Below are 8845 nucleotides of genomic sequence, written 5' to 3'. Positions count from 1 at the left end.
GTAGTCGTCTTACTCGTCCAAAATATCAACCTCACCCTGCGAATGATCAGCCCATCTCTCCCGCAGCTCCACCTCTCTTTCAATCATGATCGACTATCAACTACCGTATAATAGGCGATTCAGACTACGGCCAAATTTGACCACGTTTCTACGACTCCGATAGATTTGATCAGCGATTGTGCATACAATTTTGAAACATGACTGCATCACCATGGAAACACGACTGCATCACCATGGAAGTTCAAGTTCAGACGTGATTTTGGCCGTAGTCTGAATCGCCTATTAGGGACCGGCGGATTCTGCTCGAAAAGGTGGCAGATTCTGCTCGAAAAGCAGTGAAATTGGCAGAACCACACAAACCTTATGGCGGGCAATTCCACGAATTCTGCTCCATTTTTTTATCCACATACCAAAAATGCATGACACTTACCAGAAAAAGTACCGAATTCTGCCAATTTATCTGCCCGCAGAATTCGCCGGACCCTAGTATGCCTCCTCAATTATTAAAGTAATATCCACTAGATCAAGTGCATACACTGGCATCGATATTTGCAATAGGAGTTGTCAAAAAGATTATAGCCTGCATTCATTTTTAGTCCAACTATGGCTGCTAAATCCAAATGTCATGATTTCAAATCATGCATAATGTACATATACATGTATGCGGAGTTTTGCGGACTACCCATCGATATCTCGTCTGCCAGGGAAGACGAGTTCGAGCATACAACAATGTATTGTCATGATTTTTACCCTGCTTTTCGCTGAAAACACTGTCTGTATGCCCTGTGAACCCTTTATCATGCAGACCACCAGCGCTGACCAGGTGGTACATTGTACCCAATTGTGTAGCCTACATGTGCATAGTAGAATTGTAATACAATCGTGTACATGTACATGTAGTTATGCTCCGCCCTCCGAAAGGATGCCAAATTATGCTCCAAACTTTCAACCACCAAATTATGCCAATAATTATGCCGGCATAATCCGCCGATGCCTAAATAGTACTCGATCTCCGGACAGAACTGTTTCGTCCTTTGCGGACTCCTCAGCACAGCACAGAGGAAATGAGGCCGAACCTGACAGCAATGAAAAATAAATTTTCCAAGGCCAGATTTAAATCAGGCCCGAACGTACCTTGCCAGAGTGCTCAAACTGACAAGTCCGTGAGCTCTGCATAGCGCAAACAGCGAAGGCACTACCCCACAAAAGAGTGCTCAACTGCTACAAGAGCAGGAGCGAAATATAATACCTAGTATTATCGTCCACACCGGTCTAGAAGAAGAAATCGAAATTTCTGAACCGAACATTTTGTTCCTTTTGCATCGTGGGCCGACTTACAGGGGACTTTGAAGTCGGTCGCCTTGTTCGCACTTGGCTGGCCTACATTGTAACGAATGCTCCCGACACGTTAACGTCAGTGATGTACATGTACAATCATGTATCATATTCTGCAGCCGTAGCCGTTTCTTGGCAGCAGAAACCATTAGTCACTGTGCTTTGTGCTGAGTTCATTTATAATGCACACGGAGTCTTTGAATTCCATTCCTTGTTTGGCACATGTTTGCATCCACATGAACATCACGACTTGACTTGCACACCGTCGCTTAGGATCCCGCTATAAATATCCCCGGCTTCTCCCCAGCATCCTATAAATAAAATAAACTAAGTTAAATAGGTGACGATGCACGTTATTTCTGACGTGACGCGAAAGTTCAGCTCGCGTTATTTGCCTCGCGCGTCGGAAAACAACGCGAGTGACCTGCAGCTCGCGTCCAAATTTTGAGTTTTACGCCAAATTTGACGTGAAATTGCACGCGACGTTGGAAATAACGTGCATCTTAACCTCTCTAATATCCACTACTCTCCCCCCCCCCCCCCTCCAATGCTTAGCATCCTATAAATATCCCCTTCTCTCCCCCCCCCCCCCCCACAGCACACACACACACACTCCCGCAGACCACATACTTACACCATTAGTTTTACAGAATTATAATTATTGTTATGGAAGGCTTGTTCTCACTGGTGAGGATGCAATAATATATATTCATTAGGCAAAATTGGTAGCACCATCTAGTATATCTAAGGTTGAGACGTCCAGCGAATAAGGCCGAAGTGTCTCTTTGTCGGTTAGCGGTGAAATAAAACACTGTCACGCCGCAGACGTCGAAGTGACAATGGTGATTCTGCAACGAGAAAAATAAATTATTACGAGTCTACGCGCGATAAATATACGGTTTCCAAGCGGCGGAACACAATCGTGTGACACGTACGTGTGTGTGTGTTTGATTTGAATGTGACGTGCATGCACAGTATGTGCATACGAGTGTGTATGAGTGTGATGCGCATGCACTGCAGAAGGCAGGCAGGAGATCTGACTCGGTGTTCCACTTCACTGAAACTACATTGAAAAGAGGTCGTATTTAACCAATCTGTACAGCATTCCCATCAATCAAAATAACAGTCTTCCCCAGGAAGGAAATGCAATTGTCGTCGTCACCAGGTAATACCACCACTGACGGAATGCCATCATGCTAGTGACGTTAAAACGGTTGCTTCACGGAATACAAGCGTTAACGTTGATCCCGGCTGCATACTACAAGCTGCTGCTAACCCAGCGTGCACAGCAGAGCAGGGTGTCGGCAGCAAGCTTCTATCAGTTAGCACCTACACGGCAATACAGCAGCAGCAGCAAGCAAGCAAGCACAGCGAGCTTAGTCAGCGTCTACACACCAGCGGCCGGAAGCCGGGCAGCGGCATAACTTCTATATTATTATGGTTGATTGTCGACGACGGCCGTGGAAGTTGCCGCGCGTTGCTCGCCCCGCGAAACAGCAGAAGGACAGACGGTGAGGACAGTGCAGTGTGGTGCAATAATAATTGCTGTCTCACCGGCTCGCCGCATGGAGTTGTCACTCGTCCAAGCATGGCCTTATCCGGTGATTGTCTTCCATTCTTCTATGAAAACACAACATTGCAAAAATTCATCAGTGCACTTTGCAATGCACCCATGCAGCTGTCTGTGTCTGGTCATGGCGCTAACAACAAGAAGAGCTGCTGTCAGTACTGAGCATCGTAATCAAGTACACACACCACACACACCACACACACCACACACATCACACACATCACACACACACACCAAACACACACCAAACACACACCAAACACACCCACACACACCACACACCACACACCACACACTGCACACTGCACACACACACACACACACATGCACCACACATGCACCACACATGCACCACACATGCACCACACATGCACCACACATGCACCACACATGCACCACACATGCACCACACATGCACCACACATGCACCACACCACATACACACACACACACACCACACCCCACACATGCACACACATGCACACACACACATGCACACACACACATGCACACACACACATGCACCACACATGCACCACACATGCACCACACATGCACCACACATGCACCACACATGCACCACACATGCACCACACATGCACCACACATGCACCACACATGCACCACACATGCACCACACATGCACCACACACACACCCACGCACCACACCCCACACATGCACACACACACACATGCACACGCACATGCACCACACACCACATATACACACCACACATGCACACACGCCACACATGCACATGCACACACGCACATACACACATACACCACACAAACACACACACCACACACACACACAGACACCATACTGCCCACACACATGCACACACATGCCACACACATGCACACACATGCACACATGCACACACACATGCACCCACACGCACACACACGCACACACACACACACTCACACATGCACACACCACACACACATGCACACGCACACCATGCACATGCACACGCACACACATACACACACTACTACTACTACTACTATGTACAGCTACCCTATCGGGCCACGCCGCTCCCAGAAGCGGGAGACAACGACAAGAGAAGAGAAGAGAGAGAAATCTCAAAGTCAACAATATTTGGCATACACACACACCCACACACACTTCACACATACACACACACACCACCACACCCCACACATGCACACACACATGCACCACACACCACATATACACAACACACATGCACACACGCCACACATGCACATGCACACACGCACATACACACATGCACCACACAAACACACACACCACACACACACACACCATACTGCCCACACACATGCACACACATGCCACACACATGCACACACACACACACACACACACACACACACACACACACACACACACACACACACACACACACACACACACACACACACACACACACATGCACACATGCACACACACCACACATGCACACACACCACACATGCACACGCACCACACACACACACACACACTTCACACATGCACACCACACACACACACACGCACACCATGCACATGCACCCACACACACATACCACACACACACGCACACGCACACACATGCACACACACACACACACACACACACACACACACACACACACACACACTTCACACATGCACACACTTCACACATGCACACACTTCACACATGCACACACTTCACACATGCACACACTTCACAATGCACACACATGCACACGCACACCACACCATGCACACGGCCACACCATGCACACGGCCACACCATGCACACGGCCACACCATGCACACGGCCACACCATGCACACGCACCCACACTCACATACCACACACACACGTGCGCGCGTGACACACACACACACGTGACACACACACACGTGACACACACACACACGTGACAAACACACACACAAACACACACACACGTCATACATACATACAAGTACAAAACAGTTAGACACCGTGCCGTAACTTGATATGGAACTCACAGCCTCAGGAAGGTTTATCAGGGTTGAGAAAAGGAGAGAAAGGACGAGAATCTGCCAAAACATACACACAAAATGTAACAAAACAAGCAATGTTACAAGACCAGGCAAAGACTCACAATACAAGTTATCGAACCCTCACAGTACAGTTAAATCTGTCTAAGACGACAGCTCAAGGGACGTTCAAAACGTGGTCTGTTACCAGATGGGTCTCCTTATCCAGGGTCATTTGACTGGAAATACCATCCCTCGGTTCTGGTTCCAGTGGTCTTCTGGGACAGGTGGTCGCCTTATAGGGGTGCCCCCCTTGACAAGTTTACTGTAAGTAAAGTTTGCACATCTGTGTTACCACCCAGGCTATGGAAATGGACAATAAAATAAAATAAATAAATAAATAAAAATTGCACGGTTCGCGTGAGACTCGGCTTCCGAGTTTTCCGCATCCTCAGGACCGCCACCACGCTCTGGGATCAAGGCCCCAGATGCAGCTCCTTAGCGGTGGGAGGTGAGTAGATCTGACCCACCACAAAGTGGTCAAAGACAGCCGAAAACCCAATTCACTGCATCCATGTCACCCGTGTGTCAGGCCACGAGTTCCCAACACAATAGGATTAGGTTGGGTTGTGTGAGACAGCCGCATACACATAATGTGGCTTGCACTACATGCTGTTAGGCCACAACAAATAAAAAACTTGCTTGCGGGCAGGGGTGTCACCGAGTATTACAGTCCGTTTCAAAAAGATTTGCAATCCTGGCGATCGCCCACGGAGTTTGGCGTCTTAGCGCATGAGCACTCGATCGCTGCCTGGAAAAACTCACTGTGAACTCGAAGAAATATTCCGCGCGAAAGCAGGAAAATGACTACTCGTACTCACTCGCGTTGATACAGTCATGTACCGTCTGGTTTATAACAAACGAGTTCTTTCTCGTATCGATAATGGAGTCAGAGAGGACATGTCGAAACGAAAGTGTTGTAAATTTTGACGAGCGGCATGCCGGGGTCCCAATTCGTTTTGTGACCAAAATAGTTTCTTTGAGCTGCGATGCAATTTACTCACCGTGTGATGAAAACGACATCGACACGGACAGTCCGACTCATTCCCAAGGCCATGACTTGGCAAAGTTATCCGTATGACTTCGACGACATTTTGAGAAAAGCAGACGCTTGTGAACGCTGATAGAAGACGGCGTTGACTGCTAAATTCAAATAAATTGGCGATCTTGAAATACTAAAATAAATCTCAAAAAGCTACAGCGCGATGACTTCCCGATAATTCACTCACACCATTGCAATGTTGTGGGTGTGTTCACATGGCGTGAGCCAGTCAAGTGTCAGTCAGTTCGGCAGGAAGCGCGAGCTCCAACAACAATTCGTTTGGTGCAGCCATCTTCTTTGTCTTGTACCAGCTTGATCACCAAAACAATGAAGAAAAAAAGTTTGACTTGAGGATAGTTTGGGATTTGAACTCACAACTTCATGGTCAGCAGACAGCATTCATAACCACAAGGCCAAAAAGGAAGGGATAAATCGTGGGTTTTGATAAAAAAAATCGATACTGGCTTCCTGGGCAAATTGTAAACTATGGGAAAAGGCCGGAAACCTGGCCGAAATTCTAACTCCTTAACGGTTGGTCCAATTGTTCCGAAACCTTCACAGAACAATTTGCCGTGTCCTAACAAGCCATTCTATGTACTTTGTTGTCCAAATTTCCCTTATCTTCATACTTTTTAAGACCCAAACCTGATTGTAAATCTTTTTGAAACAGACTATAGTGTACCCGTGCTACCCTTGATTTGATCGGGTATTCCGGTAGCAGTTCAAGTTGCTCCTGAGAACCCGATCGGGTAGCTGTAGCACGGTGTTTTCGCAACAGTGCATGTAAACAGCACGGCTACGTGCTCACTGTGAACTATATATGTAACACAAGGGAGCACTCAGTGTACAAACTATGTCCAGAAATACCCGATAGGGTACACATGCTACCTGGATAGAAATACACGAACTCGTTACCCGACCAAACCCCTACCCATTGCAACCCTACTTGCCGGTCGAGGGAAGCATGGATGCAGCGAATGGGATTTTCGGCCATTGACTACTTTGCTGGTGGGTCTGATCTACTCACCTGCCACCTCTTTTGGAGCTGCATCTGCCTGCCTTGATCCAAGAGGGTGGTGGTGGTCCTACGGATGTGGAAACCCGGCTTGTAGCGCGAACCTAGGATTTTTTTGCAGACTGGCCAACATGTACCTCTGCATTGCCTTTTTGTCCATCAAAAAACAACAGTGATTATTTGAAGCGTTGGGATCATTGATAAGACCTTGCCCCAAAACATTGTCCAAAAACATATTATTCTGGCCGACCGAGTCTGGTTTTTTTAGGGGTTTCCGATCTGAAACAAGCTTCTTTTCGGCCTATGATCATAATTACCTCCAGTTAGGTTGTGGGCTAACAGGCGCACCTCAAATTCCACTGCTTTCTATTCTACAGTGCATAAAGCATCAAGCCGAAGGCCCTACACCAAACTATGGTCCAACGTCAGCAATATCCACATGACCTTTCATGGCCATTTTCTGGCGCTGAACCAGTTACCCAGCAATGATCACCAAAGCGATGAATACAACTATGTGCGCACCCACATCTCTATTACAAGCGCATGCGCCTATGATGTGAGACTAATCGACCTTCACGAAATTTCAAATATGGCAAAATCTCGCTTATAAGCGCATCGGCTTGAATGTCGGTCACTAGGGTCAAAGTGGTGCAGGAGCATGCACAGAACAAGTAATGCTCTTTAAAAATGATTTAAATATTCGGTGAGGAGACAGCAATTCTAATGCAATAAGGAGGACGAGCTGAAGTGACATTGGATTACTTCATTAAACAATACTTTCTTCCATTCTTTTCACAAGTTTGAGGGAATGGTTTTTGTTTTCCTTCCTTTCTTTTTTTTTCTCTTTAATTTGCATCTTTGCTCTCGGTCAGTGGTTGATTTCATCCTTTCCTCCTTGTACTACTTCCATTATGTGCCATGAAGTGCAGAGACTGCAGACAGTAGATAAAATAAAAATAACCTAGACCGACCTGATGCTTCCGACCACGCTACGGACGGCGCACGTGGCGGGGGCCGTTCAGCTCTCGGGGCGGCGGTGGCAGTGGTGGCAGTGGCAGTGGCGGCGAAACCGTCGTCCCCGGCAACGCTGCCCGTGTCCCCATCGTTGATAATGAACGGTATCAGCGGTGCCTTCGTTGCCGACCCTACGGTTTTGACAGGTTTGTCTGGAGCCGGTGACAGAGCGCCAACAAACACACAGAGACATTAATAGAGAGGTTATTCCCGTAGCTATGCAAAAGACGTTACTTCAGTAACGTCTGGCGCTAGCCAGGGTCCACACAGTTTTAATTCCGTGTTTGTTTGTTTGTGCCATCGGCATACCTGGCGCTATCCAGTACCTGTACCGTACCGTACCATCAAAGACAGCTGGTCACAAACAGCTGGCCATAATTTAATATTCAAATAGGACTTTCAAATGCAGGATCATAACGTGAAGCAACTTGGAAGAATGACTATGTATGCGAAGTGTATTGGGGGAATGCATGCAGAGCGATAGTGCGGGTTCGAATCTCAGGTTATGTCTTGAAAAATAGGAGAAATGAAAAATTTGCAACATCCCTATGCTTTTTTTGCCTAGGTCATCAAGGTGGTAGTCGGTGTCGTATTACCCACGAATGCAAAGAGAAAGTTTGATGTAGCCAATCAATGGAAAAAAACATTCCCATCAGTTCTAATAACATGCATGATGAGCTAGCTACAGAAAAGTAAAAAAGCATAGCGTAGGGCCCCGAGCTTCCAAGCTCTCTCGTTAAGTAGCACGTTATTTTTGACGTGAGAGTTCAGCTCTCGTTATTTGGCTCGGCCGTTAGAAAACAACGTGAGTGACCTGCAGCT

General features: G+C 47.2%; 1 long non-coding RNA gene across 1 annotated transcript; it reads right to left on the bottom strand.

The window, feature by feature from the left end:
- Positions 1-1973: 1973 nt before the first annotated feature.
- LOC135827307 (uncharacterized) lies at positions 1974-8172 on the bottom strand. The gene is made up of 3 exons (XR_010555381.1): positions 7981-8172; positions 4902-4952; positions 1974-2955 (listed from the first exon to the last, which is right to left on the bottom strand). It is a non-coding gene; the product is annotated as an uncharacterized LOC135827307 (long non-coding RNA).
- Positions 8173-8845: the final 673 nt, after the last annotated feature.

Source organism: Sycon ciliatum, chromosome 11 (genome assembly GCF_964019385.1).
Source record: "Sycon ciliatum chromosome 11, ocSycCili1.1, whole genome shotgun sequence".
Lineage (NCBI taxonomy): Eukaryota > Metazoa > Porifera > Calcarea > Leucosolenida > Sycettidae > Sycon > Sycon ciliatum.
The sequence above is the reverse complement of the archived record's forward strand: the minus strand, read 5'-3'. Positions and strand labels throughout refer to the sequence as shown.